Source organism: Haliotis rufescens, unplaced genomic scaffold, assembly GCF_023055435.1.
Source record: "Haliotis rufescens isolate VD_foot unplaced genomic scaffold, xgHalRufe1.0.p SCAF_16, whole genome shotgun sequence".
Lineage (NCBI taxonomy): Eukaryota > Metazoa > Mollusca > Gastropoda > Lepetellida > Haliotidae > Haliotis > Haliotis rufescens.
Window position 1 is genome coordinate 29,992,590 of NW_025963846.1, and position 14,520 is coordinate 30,007,109.

Below are 14,520 nucleotides of genomic sequence, written 5' to 3' on the forward strand. Positions count from 1 at the left end.
AAAATATATCACACTAAATCACTCCAAACATTCGGCCATGGCTTGTGCAAAATACAATGAAAAAATACTCAATTTCTTCTATTCTTTTATAGAGTTTTCTATATTGCTAAAAGCGGTTTTAAACTCAGTCACTCACTCAGTCGGGGGGCACGGGGGGCCCAGTCGTTCGAGGCGCCGAGATTCGCTGTGCAGAGTTGCCTTGGCACGCCAGTTACCTGTGATTGTAGGTTCGAATCCCGGTTCGCCCCGATTATGTTTCTAGGTTTGTCAGCACCATACCCGTGCTCGTGGGTTTCACCGAAGCTGTAAACGTCCGAGACCCGCATCACTTCGGGCTTCACTCCAACATTAAGCTGACACGCCGCGATATAACTGGAATACTGTTAAAAGCGACGTTAAACCAAACTCACTCACTCCCTCATCCACTCACTCACCCAGTCTCCCACCCACCCACTCACTCACTCACTTACCCACCCACCCACTCACTCACTCACTCACTCACGCACTCACTCTCACCCAACCACTCACTCCCTCACTCACTCCCTCACTCACTCCCTCACTCACTCACTCACTCACTCACTCACTCACTCACTCACTCACTCGCTCGCTCACTCACTCACTCACTCACTCACTCACTCACTCACTCACTCACTCACCCACCAACCCACCAACCCACTCACTCACTCACTCACTCACTCACTCACTCACTCACTCACACACTCACAAACCCACCCACTCACTCACTCACTCACTCACCCACTCACTCACTCACAGTTGCAAGCCGTACTGCTTCCGGGTGAATGATTCCTTCATACGACATTAAGGGAAAACCGAGCAGTTTCCAAATAAGGAGGCACTTCCAGGAATCACTCCGGGTCAAGCCCATTACAGGTGGGGCGACTGTAAGAATTATTTAATTACCCCTGGCTTCAACGCTGTCAAAAGCAGTAAGACTACACGCGAGTTGATACTTACAAAACGACTGGGGCAGAGAATAACCGTCTCGATAATTTGACGAACGATTCAATTGCGGATGAAAGGCAAAACAAGGTCACTTCTGACCACAACCCTCCCCACCCCTGTGGGCGAGTTCACCCGTTTCATGGAATACATGTAAGGCCTCAGTAAGCTTTGTGTTGACACGCAGCGGTATTAGGAGAAAGTCATGGGTAAACGGAGAGGAACACATTGTGTTAAATGAAGTGTTGCGTTACCTTCGTGCCAGATACCGATTCAATGTATTATCGTCAAATCTACATGTACATATCTCGACATTGACAACACTTTGTTGCCTTTAACTATATTGACCACGTCCGTACAAAGGTCAATATACCTGTTCTTCAAGTCGTATTGACCTATGTGCGTTCGTTGTGTATGTGTTAAGTGTAGTGCCTTGCGTATATATGTGTACGTTTTGTGTGTCTTAACTGTTATTAGATGTTACCGACCTGTCCTTACTGTTTCCGACCTGTCCTTACAGTTACCGACATGTCCTCACTGCTGCCCTCCTGTCCTCACTGCTGCCCTCCTGTCCTTACTGTTACCGACTTCTCCTTACAGTTACCGACATGTCCTCACTGCTGCCCTCCTGTCCTTACTGTTACCGACCTCTCCTTACAGTTACCGACATGTCCTCACTGCTGCCCTCCTGTCCTCACTGCTGCCCTCCTGTCCTTACTGTTACCGGCCTCTCCTTACAGTTACCGACATGTCCTCACTGCTGCCCTCCTGTCCTTACTGTTACCGACCTCTCCTTACAGTTACCGACATGTCCTCACTGCTGCCCTCCTGTCCTCACTGCTGCCCTCCTGTCCTTACTGTTACCGACCTCTCCTTACAGTTACCGACATGTCCTCACTGCTGCCCTCCTGTCCTTACAGTTACCGACCTCTCCTTACAGTTACCGACATGTCCTCACTGCTGCCCTCCTGTCCTTACTGTTACCGACCTCTCCTTACAGTTACCGACATGTCCTCACTGCTGCCCTCCTGTCCTTACTGTTACCGACCTGTCCGTACAGGTACCGACCTCTCCTTACAGTTACCGACATGTCCTCACTGCTGCCCTCCTGTCCTTACTGTTACCGACCTCTCCTTACAGTTACCGACATGTCCTCACTGCTGCCCTCCTGTCCTTACTGTTACCGACCTCTCCGTACAGTTACCGACCTCTCCTTACAGTTACCGACATGTCCTCACTGCTGCCCTCCTGTCCTTACTGTTACCGACCTCTCCTTACAGTTACCGACATGTCCTCACTGCTGCCCTCCTGTCCTTACTGTTACCGACCTGTCCCCACTGTTGTCGACATGTCCTCACTGCTGCCCTCCTGTCCTTACTGTTACCGACCTGTCCGTACAGTTACCGACCTCTCCTTACAGTTACCGACATGTCCTCACTGCTGCCCTCCTGTCCTTACTGTTACCGACCTGTCCCCACTGTTGTCGACCTGTGCTTACTGTTGCCGACCAGTCCTTTCTGTTATCGACCTTTGCTTAGTGTTACCGACCTCTCCTTACAGTTACCGACATGTCCTCACTGCTGCCCTCCTGTCCTTACTGTTACCGACCTCTCCTTACAGTTACCGACATGTCCTCACTGCTGCCCTCCTGTCCTTACTGCTACCGACCTCTCCTTACAGTTACCGACATGTCCTCACTGCTGCCCTCCTGTCCTTACTGTTACCGACCTCTCCTTACAGTTACCGACATGTCCTCACTGCTGCCCTCCTGTCCTTACTGTTACCGACCTGTCCCCACTGTTACCGACCTCTCCTTACAGTTACCGACATGTCCTCACTGCTGCCCTCCTGTCCTTACTGTTACCGACCTCTCCTTACAGTTACCGACATGTCCTCACTGCTGCCCTCCTGTCCTTACTGTTACCGACCTGTCCCCACTGTTACCGACCTCTCCTTACAGTTACCGGCATGTCCTCACTGCTGCCCTCCTGTCCTTACTGTTACCGACCTCTCCTTACAGTTACCGACATGTCCTCACTGCTGCCCTCCTGTCCTTACTGTTACCGACCTCTCCTTACAGTTACCGACATGTCCTCACTGCTGCCCTCCTGTCCTTACTGTTACCGACCTGTCCCCACTGTTACCGACCTGTCCCCACTGTTACCGACCTGTCCTTACTGTTACCGACCTGTCCCCACTGTTGTCGACCTGTGCTTACTGTTGCCGACCAGTCCTTTCTGTTATCGACCTTTGCTTAGTGTTACCGACCTCTCCTTACAGTTACCGACCTGTCCTCACTGTTACCGACCTCGGTCCAGATACTGATCGAGTCGACACTTGCAGTGTTCATTTCTTCAGTTTGTTCTCAAGGGTGGGTCTTAGCAAGGATATTCATAAACAAGCATGCAGGCAAACTCTCTATCTCCCCACTTTATGCTTCAACGCTGAGTATTTATTTGTGCTAGGGAATTCCCGGGGGTTTCCCCAAGTATGTGGGAGTAGTCCGTCAGTGTTTACTTTATGGTCAGCTGAAAAAACACAATCTCGTGAAAAACGCATAGACGTCAAAATGTGTCGTTCATATGCTAATGAATGTTAGTTTCGCGGTCATGTGACCGGAATCACGTCATACGAAACACCCGTATATCATGTAAATTTCATATGCAAAATTAATTCGTGCTATACTTTTTATGATCGAAAGATGGAATGGATGGAGCAAACATGTTGATTTTTTCCATTATGTAAGGTTTGAAATGCAACATTTATAAAGTTGACACAAAGACATAAAGTGTAAATATGTAAACAATTCAAATTTTCAAAGTATAAATTCTGTTACTGGTGTCCTTGTGTTCTGGTATTGCAACATCGTTGTGCCGCACGATGCTCAATACAGTAAAGTACGGTTATAACGAACTCGAAGGGACCACTATGTTTAGTGCGTAATAACCGTAGTTCGTTATGAGCATATATTTAAACAACAAATGGTCGGGACTATAAAATAAGTTCGATATATCGGTCAGTTCGTTATAAGCGTGTTCGTTATAAACGTAGTTTACTGTATTTACACATAACAGAAGGGACACTCGTACATCAATCAGAAGTATCGGAGCAATCTGTGTACATCTTACCTAATTTTGTATTGACTCATATATCAACATAGTCCTTCCAGTTTGTGCAAGTATGTTATAAGTCAAATTCACGTTCACTTTTGTCGCAGGATAAATGTCATCACGAACGTCCGGTCTCGTCAACATCGATACAGTGAGAGATGCGGCAGTTGGAGGAAATGGCTGCGTTGCACCAGACACAGGTAATGACAAGCTGATCAACTGTCACACAGTTAATGATCAACTATCAACCAGGTATTGACCATCTGTCATACAGGTATTGGCCAACTTTCATACAGGTATTTGCCAACTTTCATACAGGTAATGATCAACTGTCAACCAGGTATTGACCATCTGTAATACAGGTATTGATCAACTGTTAACCAGGTATTGACCAACTGTCACACATGTATTGATCAACTGTCAAGTAGGTATTGGCCAACTGTCATACAGGTATTGACCAACTGTCACACAGGAATTGATCAACTGTCATACATGTATTGACCATCTGTCATACAGGTATTGATCAACTGTCATACAGGTATTGACCATCTGTCATACAGGTATTGACCAACCGTCACACAGGAATTGATCAACTGTCAACCAGGTATTGACCATCTGTCATACAGGTATTTGCCAACTTTCATACAGGTAATGATCAACTGTCAACCAGGTATTGACCATCTGTAATACAGGTATTGATCAACTGTTAACCAGGTATTGACCAACTGTCACACATGTATTGATCAACTGTCAAGTAGGTATTGGCCAACTGTCATACAGGTATTGACCAACTGTCACACAGGAATTGATCAACTGTCATACAGGTATTGACCATCTGTCATACAGGTATTGACCATCTGTCAACCAGGTATTGACCATCTGTCATACAGGTATTTGCCAACTTTCATACAGGTAATGATCAACTGTCAACCAGGTATTGACCATCTGTAATACATGTATTGATCAACTGTCAACCAGGTATTGACCAAATGTCATACAGGTATTGATCAGCTGTCAACCAGGTATTGACCAACTGTCATACAGGTATTGACCAACTGCCACACAGGAACTGATCAACTGTCACACAGGTATTGATCAACTGTCATACAGGTATTGACCATCTGTCATACAGGTATTGACCAACTGTCACACAGAAATTGATCAACTGTCACACAGGAATCGATCAACTGTCATACAGGTATTGACCATCTGTCATCCAGGTATAGATCAACTGTCATACAGGTATTGATAAACTGTCATACAGGTATAGGCCATCTGTCATACAGGTATTGATCATCTGTCATACAGGTATCGACCTACTGTCACACATATATTGACTAACTGCGAACAGGTAGTGTAGGGTGTACATACATGGGAATTATCTCTCTGTGTACAGGTAGTGTAGGTTGTACATACATGGGATCTATCTCTCTGTGTACATATAGTGTAGGTTGTATATACATGGGATATATCTCTCTGTGAACAGGTAGTGTAGGTTTTACATACATCGGATCTGTCTCTCTCTGTACAGATAGTGTAGGTTGTACATACACCGGATCTCTCTCTCTCTCTCTATACAGGTAGTGTAGGGTGTACATACGTGGTATCTATCTCTCTGTGTACAGGTAGTGTAGGGTGTACATACATTGGATCTATCTCTCTGTACAGATATTGTAGGGTGTACATACATGGGATCTATCTCTCTGTGGACAGATAGTGTAGGTTTTACATACATGGAATCTATCTCTCTGTGTACAGATAGTGTAGGGTGTACATACATTGGATCTATCTCTCTGTACAGGTAGTGTAGGGTGTACATACGTGGGATCTATCTCTCTGTGGACAGATAGTGTAGGTTTTACATACATGGGATCTGTCTCTCTGTGTACAGGTAACCAGTGTAGGTTGTACATACATGGGATCTATCTCTCTGTACAGATAGTGTAGGTTGTACATACATGGGATCTATCTCTCTGTACAGATAGTGTAGGTTGTACATACATGGGATCTATCACTCTGTGAACAGATAGTGTAGGTTGTACATACATGGGATCTATCTCTCTGTGTACAGGTAGTGTAGGGTGTACATACATGGGATCTATCTCTCTGTGTACAGGTAGTGTAGGGTGTACATACATGGGATCTATCTCTCTGTGAACAGGTAGTGTAGGGTGTACATACGTGGGATCTCTTTCTCTGTGAAGAGGTAGTGTAGGTTGTACATACATGGGATCTATCTCTCTGTGAACAGGTAGTGTCGGTTGTACATACATGGGATCTATCTCTCTGTGTACAGGTAGTGTAGGGTGTACATACATGGGATCTATCTCTCTGTGAACAGGTAGTGTAGGGTGTACATACGTGGGATCTCTTTCTCTGTGAACAGGTAGTGTAGGGTGTACATACGTGGGATCTCTTTCTCTGTGAACAGGTAGTGTAGGGTGTACATACATGGGATCTATCTTTCTGTGGACAGATAGTGTAGGTTGTACATGCATGGGATCTGTCTCTCTGTGTACAGGTAACCAGTGTAGGTTGTACATACATGGGATCTATCTCTCTTTACAGATAGTGTAGGTTGTACATACGTGGGATCTATCTCTCTGTGTACAGGTAGCGTAGGTTCTACATACATGGGATCTCTCTCTCTGTGAACAGATAGTGTAGGGTGTACATACATTGGATCTCTTTCTCTGTGAACAGGTAGTGTAGGATGTACATACATGGGATCTCTTTCTCTGTGAACAGGTAGTGTAGGGTGTACATACATGGGATCTCTTTCTCTTTGTACAGGCAGTGTAGGGTGTACATACGTGGGATCTGTCTCTCTGTGTACAGATAGTGTTGGTTGTACGTACATGGGTTCTATTTCTCCAACAGGACAGTGTACTACAAGGAGCATGTGTGCAAATCTGGATACAGATCTACCGATAACCATGGATGTCCATACGGTAAAACTACTTCTATAAACATTTTGGATAATCAAAGTTATATTTTAAGAGAGCATTTAGTACATTGATATGAATCAGTGAGCTTAAATATATCGTCAGATAACTGACAGAAACAATTATGACAACATATACTTTATTTGACTTCATCCCCACATCTGTAGCCATCTGCGACAACGACATCAACCCCAGCGGTGCCTGCAACATTGACTACACTACGTCCCACATCATCTACAGCAACGGCGTGACCCAATACAGTAGCGGGGGAACCTGCAGCCTCCCCGAGATATGCACAAACTGCAAGATGGGCTTCTATGCCAACCCAAACAGATGCCGGAGTGAGTGGTTAACTGTGAACTTATCCAATATGCACACGTATTCCTCAGTGACCGTGTGCTCACAGATCCACATACAGTCAACTTATATGACCATGATAGTGACATGCGCTTTAGGGTTATATGTTGTTTCAGTTTCTAAAAGAGTGGCTTTGCAAATGGGCAGCCCTATCTAGTTCGTGCAAATATATCATTAATAGGGTGCTGATCTAAGTTTTAATAATCTGTTAACTTGGTATCTTTTTACGTTGACAAAGTCTGAAATTCATTCTGGTCACTTGGTTACCTGTAGTTCCAATGTCGGTAGTGTCTGTATGTCCTGTTTTCTACGGACAGTGTGCTCGGCCATCTCCAACTGTGACCTGGAGGAATGTACGTCGCCCTCTGACCAGGTGTGTTCCCGGTGTGAAGGGGTGTACAGGGAGCTGCCTGGGGAACGAGCGTACACCGTCACCACAGACAAGAAATCCTGTATACGTAAGTAAGCTCCCCGCCTTGCTGTTTTTTGTCTTTATGCATCCGCATAGGAATTTCTGCACGGCTTGGCAATATCAAAACTCAGTATTTTGACCAAAATGTTTTACTTAAGCTTCAGTAACAACGATCATATGAAATCGTTCTATAATGTCAAAGAGCCAGTTCACTTCCACTGATTCATAAACACGAACTAGAAATAGAAGAGAGCAGTGAAACCGCTTTATCTATTTCACATTTAGATCAATGCATAAATATTCACAACCCACATAGCTACCCACATGTCTGGATGACGTCAACTTTCAAATACTCAACTTTCGCCTCAGCATGTGAGCAGGACAATTGCACCCAGGGCAATTCCCACCAATACATATCTATTTCATTAACATCTTTATGATTCCTTTATTCAGTAAGTAACCGGGTAATATTGTGGATAAAAGTCGCTATCGAACGTTCAAACGTTCAAGTAAAACTTCAACCGTTACAATACAACCAGATCATTTAGGGCGTGTCCCCTCCTTAGGACATCCAAGAAACCATCCAGATGTTAAAATTTAACATCAAATGCCATCAACTAAACACTTACGACGACTATGAATAAATATGTTTAAAACATAAAAATGAATCAAAAACAGTTTCATACAACTTTAAAAAAAATAATCTTCATTGTCAATTAAACAGACCTCTTCCTTATTTTTCGTTGTCCCTATTATATCGATAACGTTGGAGTGCCTCTGCCTTAACTGACTTCTGAGGATATTGTGTTAAGAAATTAATGACGATCGGGATGTGTTTATCGTTCAATCGTTTATCGTAGTTATATGTTATAACAGAATACCTGGTCACGTCACTGAGTGAAAGTGATTCACATACAATCTTCTTTTTGTTAACGGTTGTAATGGTGCCTGGAGTTATATAAAATGCGACCTAATTCGCCTGTATGACTGACACGAGTATGCTGTGTGTTTTTCAGAGGCATGTTCGTGGCGCAGTGACAGTACACGATGCTACCCGGGAGTATGTGCAGAGGAATATGCAAGGAATTGTATCTGTACAACAGAGTTTAGCGGCAGACACTGCGAGAAAAGTAGGAACGGAATAAACATACAAAACCAATTTACACTTTAGATCCGATTGCCAAATATTGAAAGAAACATTAATTATAAAAGTATTATGATATTTTTAGTAAATGGTTTTCTTGTTATCCTGAAAACATGTGTCAATGACGGCCTGCACACATTGAGGTGAACGGTTTCCACTCAACCATATCTCTGTCCTTGCTGCCTGGGTCACAGTGAACGCCAGTACCCCATCCACCCCATCCAAGAGAGAAACCAGGGGAACTTGGGTGATTGCAGGTACTCGAACCTCCAAGGCGTGAATAGTTGATGATGTCACTCATTCACGGGTTTGCCTGGTCCAGACTGGAACATGTCCAGGACGTTGATTTATCTTTTGTAAACAACATTCACTTACCCGTTCTTAACTGTACATACCTCGTGGATTGGCTGCAGAATGCCATCGGGTACGACATTGTTTTGTTTTGGAAAATAGTTCACCACCTTCATCACTCAGACCTGTAGCCCAGCAAAGGCTTTCACTCAGCCCTGAGTGGGTCATATTAGCGTTTTGCTATTCGTAAAGGGTTCAAAACAATGACACAGTAGCGAATGGGTCCAGAGTATTTATCAACAACATGGCACGTTAACGCCAGAGAAAAACGAGTTTCAATTATTCGCCAAAACTGTTACCCTTGGGAGTAAAAGGCAAACTAGCGAAAGAAATGGAGATCTGTTACACTATATCATCGAGGATACATTCACTCACTCACATTTTATTTCCAGTCGACACGCTCCCGTCCATTTTGTACAACACACTGAAGGTGACCGGTCCGGGCCTGGACAAGGTGGAAGCCCCAGACAACCCCAACGAAGGAGCTCCCCAAGACGAGTCCTGGACCAACATCAACGACACCAGGATGATCTACTACAAATTCGAGACCAAGTTCATCATGACTGCGACTCCACCACCCAGACAGGCCTATGTTGAGGGTTTTGCTGTTGGCATCATCAACGCCAAAGCAACATTTGAAGTTACAAGAAGTATGAACTCTGTGTTCTTTAAAAGTGTATTCCTTCCTCATCATTGATTAATATTACGCCCGATGTCATGGCTATTTTGACTTTATCACGTGATCACGTGTTTGTTCACATGAGCAATTGACTTGCCTGTGCATGTGTTTCTACTGGTGCCACCGGTGGGACCGGATACATTCACCTTTTCCAAAGCACCTGCCATCATTATCAGCTGATAGTGATTCATCAGCACATTCTCATGATACAGTCAAATTGTAGATTAACGTTTATGCTTCGTATGGATATTTAAAGGGGTTTGTGGCTTTCATTGACATCATATGTCGCCATAGTTAGTTGGTAATTGTTAATATTTTCACTTTGGTCTTATTCACCTTTGGTCCTTTGAAAAAGAATGTTTTAATGATATACCGTTTAGCCTGTGTGTGAGTAGTCCGATTAATGAACACAGATCTAAAGTTTTAAGTTTGTTCCAGACGACTCTGTCATAATGAGCTCCGTACGACCTTGCAATGGCCCAAGTAAGAAGGCACCTCATCAAACTAAGTTGACCTGTGAGGAGGACGTGACTGCGGAGACGTTTCTGTCCCTACCAGTGGAGAGTGGAGATGTGTGAGTCACATGACATGAGAGGTCTTGAACAACCAACTTATTGTTACAATAATCAATTCAAGCTAAACTTATCGAATACCCATTGAGTAAGTTTGCAATGACAAATATAATAGCACTTATATATTATGCAAGCTAACTGAACTTCTCTGATTATCCGGGTTGTTTCAGAATGGAATTCACATTTGAGGCAACTAATGGTGGCTACGTTAAAGTGAGGAACAAGGAGAGCGACATTCTCGTGACTTACTACTACGAAGGGAAGACACAAATCAATCGTTATATCCTCGGGTTTGACTTTATAGACCCACATCACTGCAGTGTAGATCTGGAGGAGATCTGCACAGATGACATGATATCTCTGGCCAAGACCCACACACAGGTCATTTGAGAACTTGTGAAGAACAATTATTGTCCTCAACAACAATTATATTCCAAATTTCGAATATGCAAACCAAATATTGATAGATTATTAATTATAGCGGCTTGATTAAATAACCTTTTATGTTGGGAACCTGAGGTATTGAAACTCTGCATGTACTCTTGGTCTCCAGGCTAATGGACACATTGAATGCAGGAGTAAAACCTGCACAGTGCTGGATGCTGCTTGACTGGCCAGTAATTGGCCTGATTGTTACATGATGTTCACATGTCAGTGATGTCCATGTGTTGATGAGTGTCATATACACATGTAATGTATCCGTCTGACTCCAGGCTCCGATCAGTGTCACGTGGCAGGGATGGAGGGACGACGTCCTGGTGTTCTCCTACTTGGTGTCGATATTTGAACTTTATGACCAACATCCCAACAGAAGTGACTCTCAGCTCGTGGAGAAATCACTAGCCTTTGAATCTGACAGATACAGTGGCGAGGTATGCTATTATGACAGATAATGTGCTTTCACTCACTCACAGGATTGCGTCCCTTTGAGGTGTCAGGATCATTGTGTCGCTGGATGGAGTCGCAGATTCGCTACGATAACGGTCCTTATTTTCGACACCTCGTCTGGGCTCGTGGGTTTCAAGACCTGTATCGCTTTCAGCTTTCCTCCCACATTTTACCTGGCAAGTGGGGTTGATGCCAGCTAACTGAGTTTGCTTAATCATGCTACAAACAGAATGTTCTTACATGTCACCTTGCTAGTCAAAGTGTACGGTAAACAAGTTCACGGGGGAGGGGGATGAAATCAGATAATTTATCATGATAATTATGTGTGATTGTTTATTGTCAAGCCAAAATAGTTGTGTCATCTGATCTTTCACATCTAAATATTACATCATTCATCCTTGGTTTGCAGATATCTTCGAGCCAGTTTCATCTGTCACATCCCGGGGTGTATGCTCTTGTGTTAACTGCTTACGACAAGGCGGAAAACCACAAGAGTGCTCGGCGAATATTCATCTATGATGAGGTGTCAAATGTGGGCGTGGTCCATGACACAAGGCTGCTAGTGACGTCATCGGCTTCTATAACAACCCACCGCTAGCAGTGGAATACGACGGACGTGTCTGTCGACTGGGAGAAGAGGTAAGGAAGCTTGCATCAACCACCTCGTGTCATCTGCATCACTGAAGTGCTTCTCTTGTCAAGTGACTTTGTTCCGGATTGTACTCCGGAATCTTGTCAGAAAATAAATCCCATCACCCTCGTTCTTCCCTCAATCGTTTATATTTACCAATCATGATGGGAGGACGTGATGTGATTAACGTGGGGGATCTCCGAGATAGAGCTGAAGAATTTGTCTGATGATCCTCTTGCGAAACATGTCAAGACTCAAGAAAAAAACCAAAGTATTCCACAATTTTCTTAAAACGAGCCTAGGACAATGGCAATGTTGATCTTGTTTATGGTCCTGTACTGTTCGAGGGTACGGAAATAAGTTTCAGTCAACGAACTGCCATATCAAATCGGCCAGTTTTTGACGGGGAGGCTGAACGACCACTGCATCGAGTTTATGTATAGTGTGTTGAGAATAACATTAACCCTCTGGAGTCCTGATTGAGACATGGCAAATGTGTGGACCACGCTTACGAAATATCACGCTTGCATCCCAGATACCAAGTTGTACGACTCCCCATTGTCCTTGGTGCCTTAGACTGGTTACCTCCAAACCTGTTGACCGTCATACAGTACTGGGAGAGTACCCAGGTTTGCTTGCGTACAACCCATTTGCCAATCTGGGTAATGTTGAAGGTTGCAGTGTTGGTTAGTCTCCACATTCCAAAACGTTCTGGGTGGTTGATGATCATTTGGAGAGTACTCGGGTTTGCTGCAAAGATTACAGCCCCTCTGACAATCTGTGTAATGCAGTGTTGGGGAGTGTTGGGGAGTCTTGACATTCTCCGAAAAGTTCTGGGTAGATTCGACCAGGCAGCCATTCCCGATGATGAGCCTAACCAGCCTGAGTGTGCCAGGTCCACCCAAACCCTCATGCTGCATTTATTAATCTTAATCTGTATAAATAATAATATATTTCGCTTTTATAATAATAATAATAATATATTTTGTCACTTAATCAAGCACGATGTTAATGTACTTGTGACACACATGTGTATAACAATATAACATCCCTATACACTGTACAGGTACATCAACACCCTCCATTACAACAACGGGTGGCTGAAGCAAGCGGCCTCCACGCATGACGTAACACCGGACTACGACGATAACAACCACTCCAGGGGAATCGACGCTATTGATCACGTGCAGGGTGAGGAACTCCTGTGTTTATAGAGTTGTATTTTCTCAATACCTTCCTAATTAAGGATTAACTTGAAGCATTTGTGATGGGTTGCGTGAGCAATGACCTATGCTGTCGGGGAGACAATCAGTGGTTGATAGCGTGAGCAATGACCTATACCATCGGGGAGACAATCAGTGGTTGATAGCGTGAGCAATGACCTATACCGTCGAAGAGACACTCAGTGGTTGATAGCGTGAGCTATGATCTATACCGTCGGGGAAACAATCAGTGGTTGATAGTGGTTGACCTATTTCTTTACTTTCAACATTTATGATAAGATGTAGCTCCAATCCTCATTCCTACTCCAACATCTGGGCTCATATGTTGATGTAAATCTGCTATCCTCACACCAGGAAGGTAATGATTAGGCCTTCCAAAATAATATTTTTATTTACGATCGCAATTCGCTAGATGTGTTTTATGTCCAATTATTAATCACGTCATATGAGTTTTATCTATCAATTGTTATTTGACCGAATAAGCAATCACCCCTGCTTCAAAACACATGATTATGTCACAGACTCACAGCTGGTGTCTTGTATCAATGTTCTGTTTATAATAGTTTTCTGTCACAAACCACCTCCCCACAGTTAGCTAACGCGTCAGTCAGAGAAATGGCTTCCATGTTCCAGGCATAGTTGAATACCGCACCGCCTTCCTGATTGACCACAGTGGCGGCAGCAGCATCCTCTCTCCTCCTCCTGACGCCAACTTCCAGAGCCAGGGTTTGACTCAGCACCAGACAGTCACACCGGTCCTCGTGGACGGAGACACCGTCAGGTTCTGGGTCAGGGCGTACGACATCAGGCGCGAACTCCTTGAGGAGAGCGTGACAGTCCACGTGGACACATCGCCTCCTGTCATAGAGAACCTGTGGCTCACCAGGGTCAACATCAGTGTTCATAGAGTAGAGGAATTCAATGAAATGACGTAAGTTTCTCTTTCTACATGTTAAGTAAGTAAACAGCACCTTCAACGTAAAGCAATAGCAACGGGTGACCTATTTGTCTCATCCGCCGCAATTTGCAGTTCTAAGTTGCGTCACTCCTGCGTTCGTGAAACTTATGGTCATGGGTTCAAATCCTACTTTTCATTAACTATGTTTCTTGGTTTGGGAGCACCATGCCCGTGCTCGCGGAATTCACATCACTCCGCGAAGCTGACACGCTGTGAAAATAACTAAAATACTGCTCAAAGGCTCGTCAAACCAATCTCAGTCACACGTGCAACTAAGTACCATGTCTTGC

General features: G+C 44.2%; 1 pseudogene; it reads left to right on the forward strand.

Moving 5' to 3' along the window:
• LOC124119553 overlaps nucleotides 1-14,520 on the forward strand; it is a 60,575-nt pseudogene that overhangs the window by 1,988 nt on the left and 44,067 nt on the right.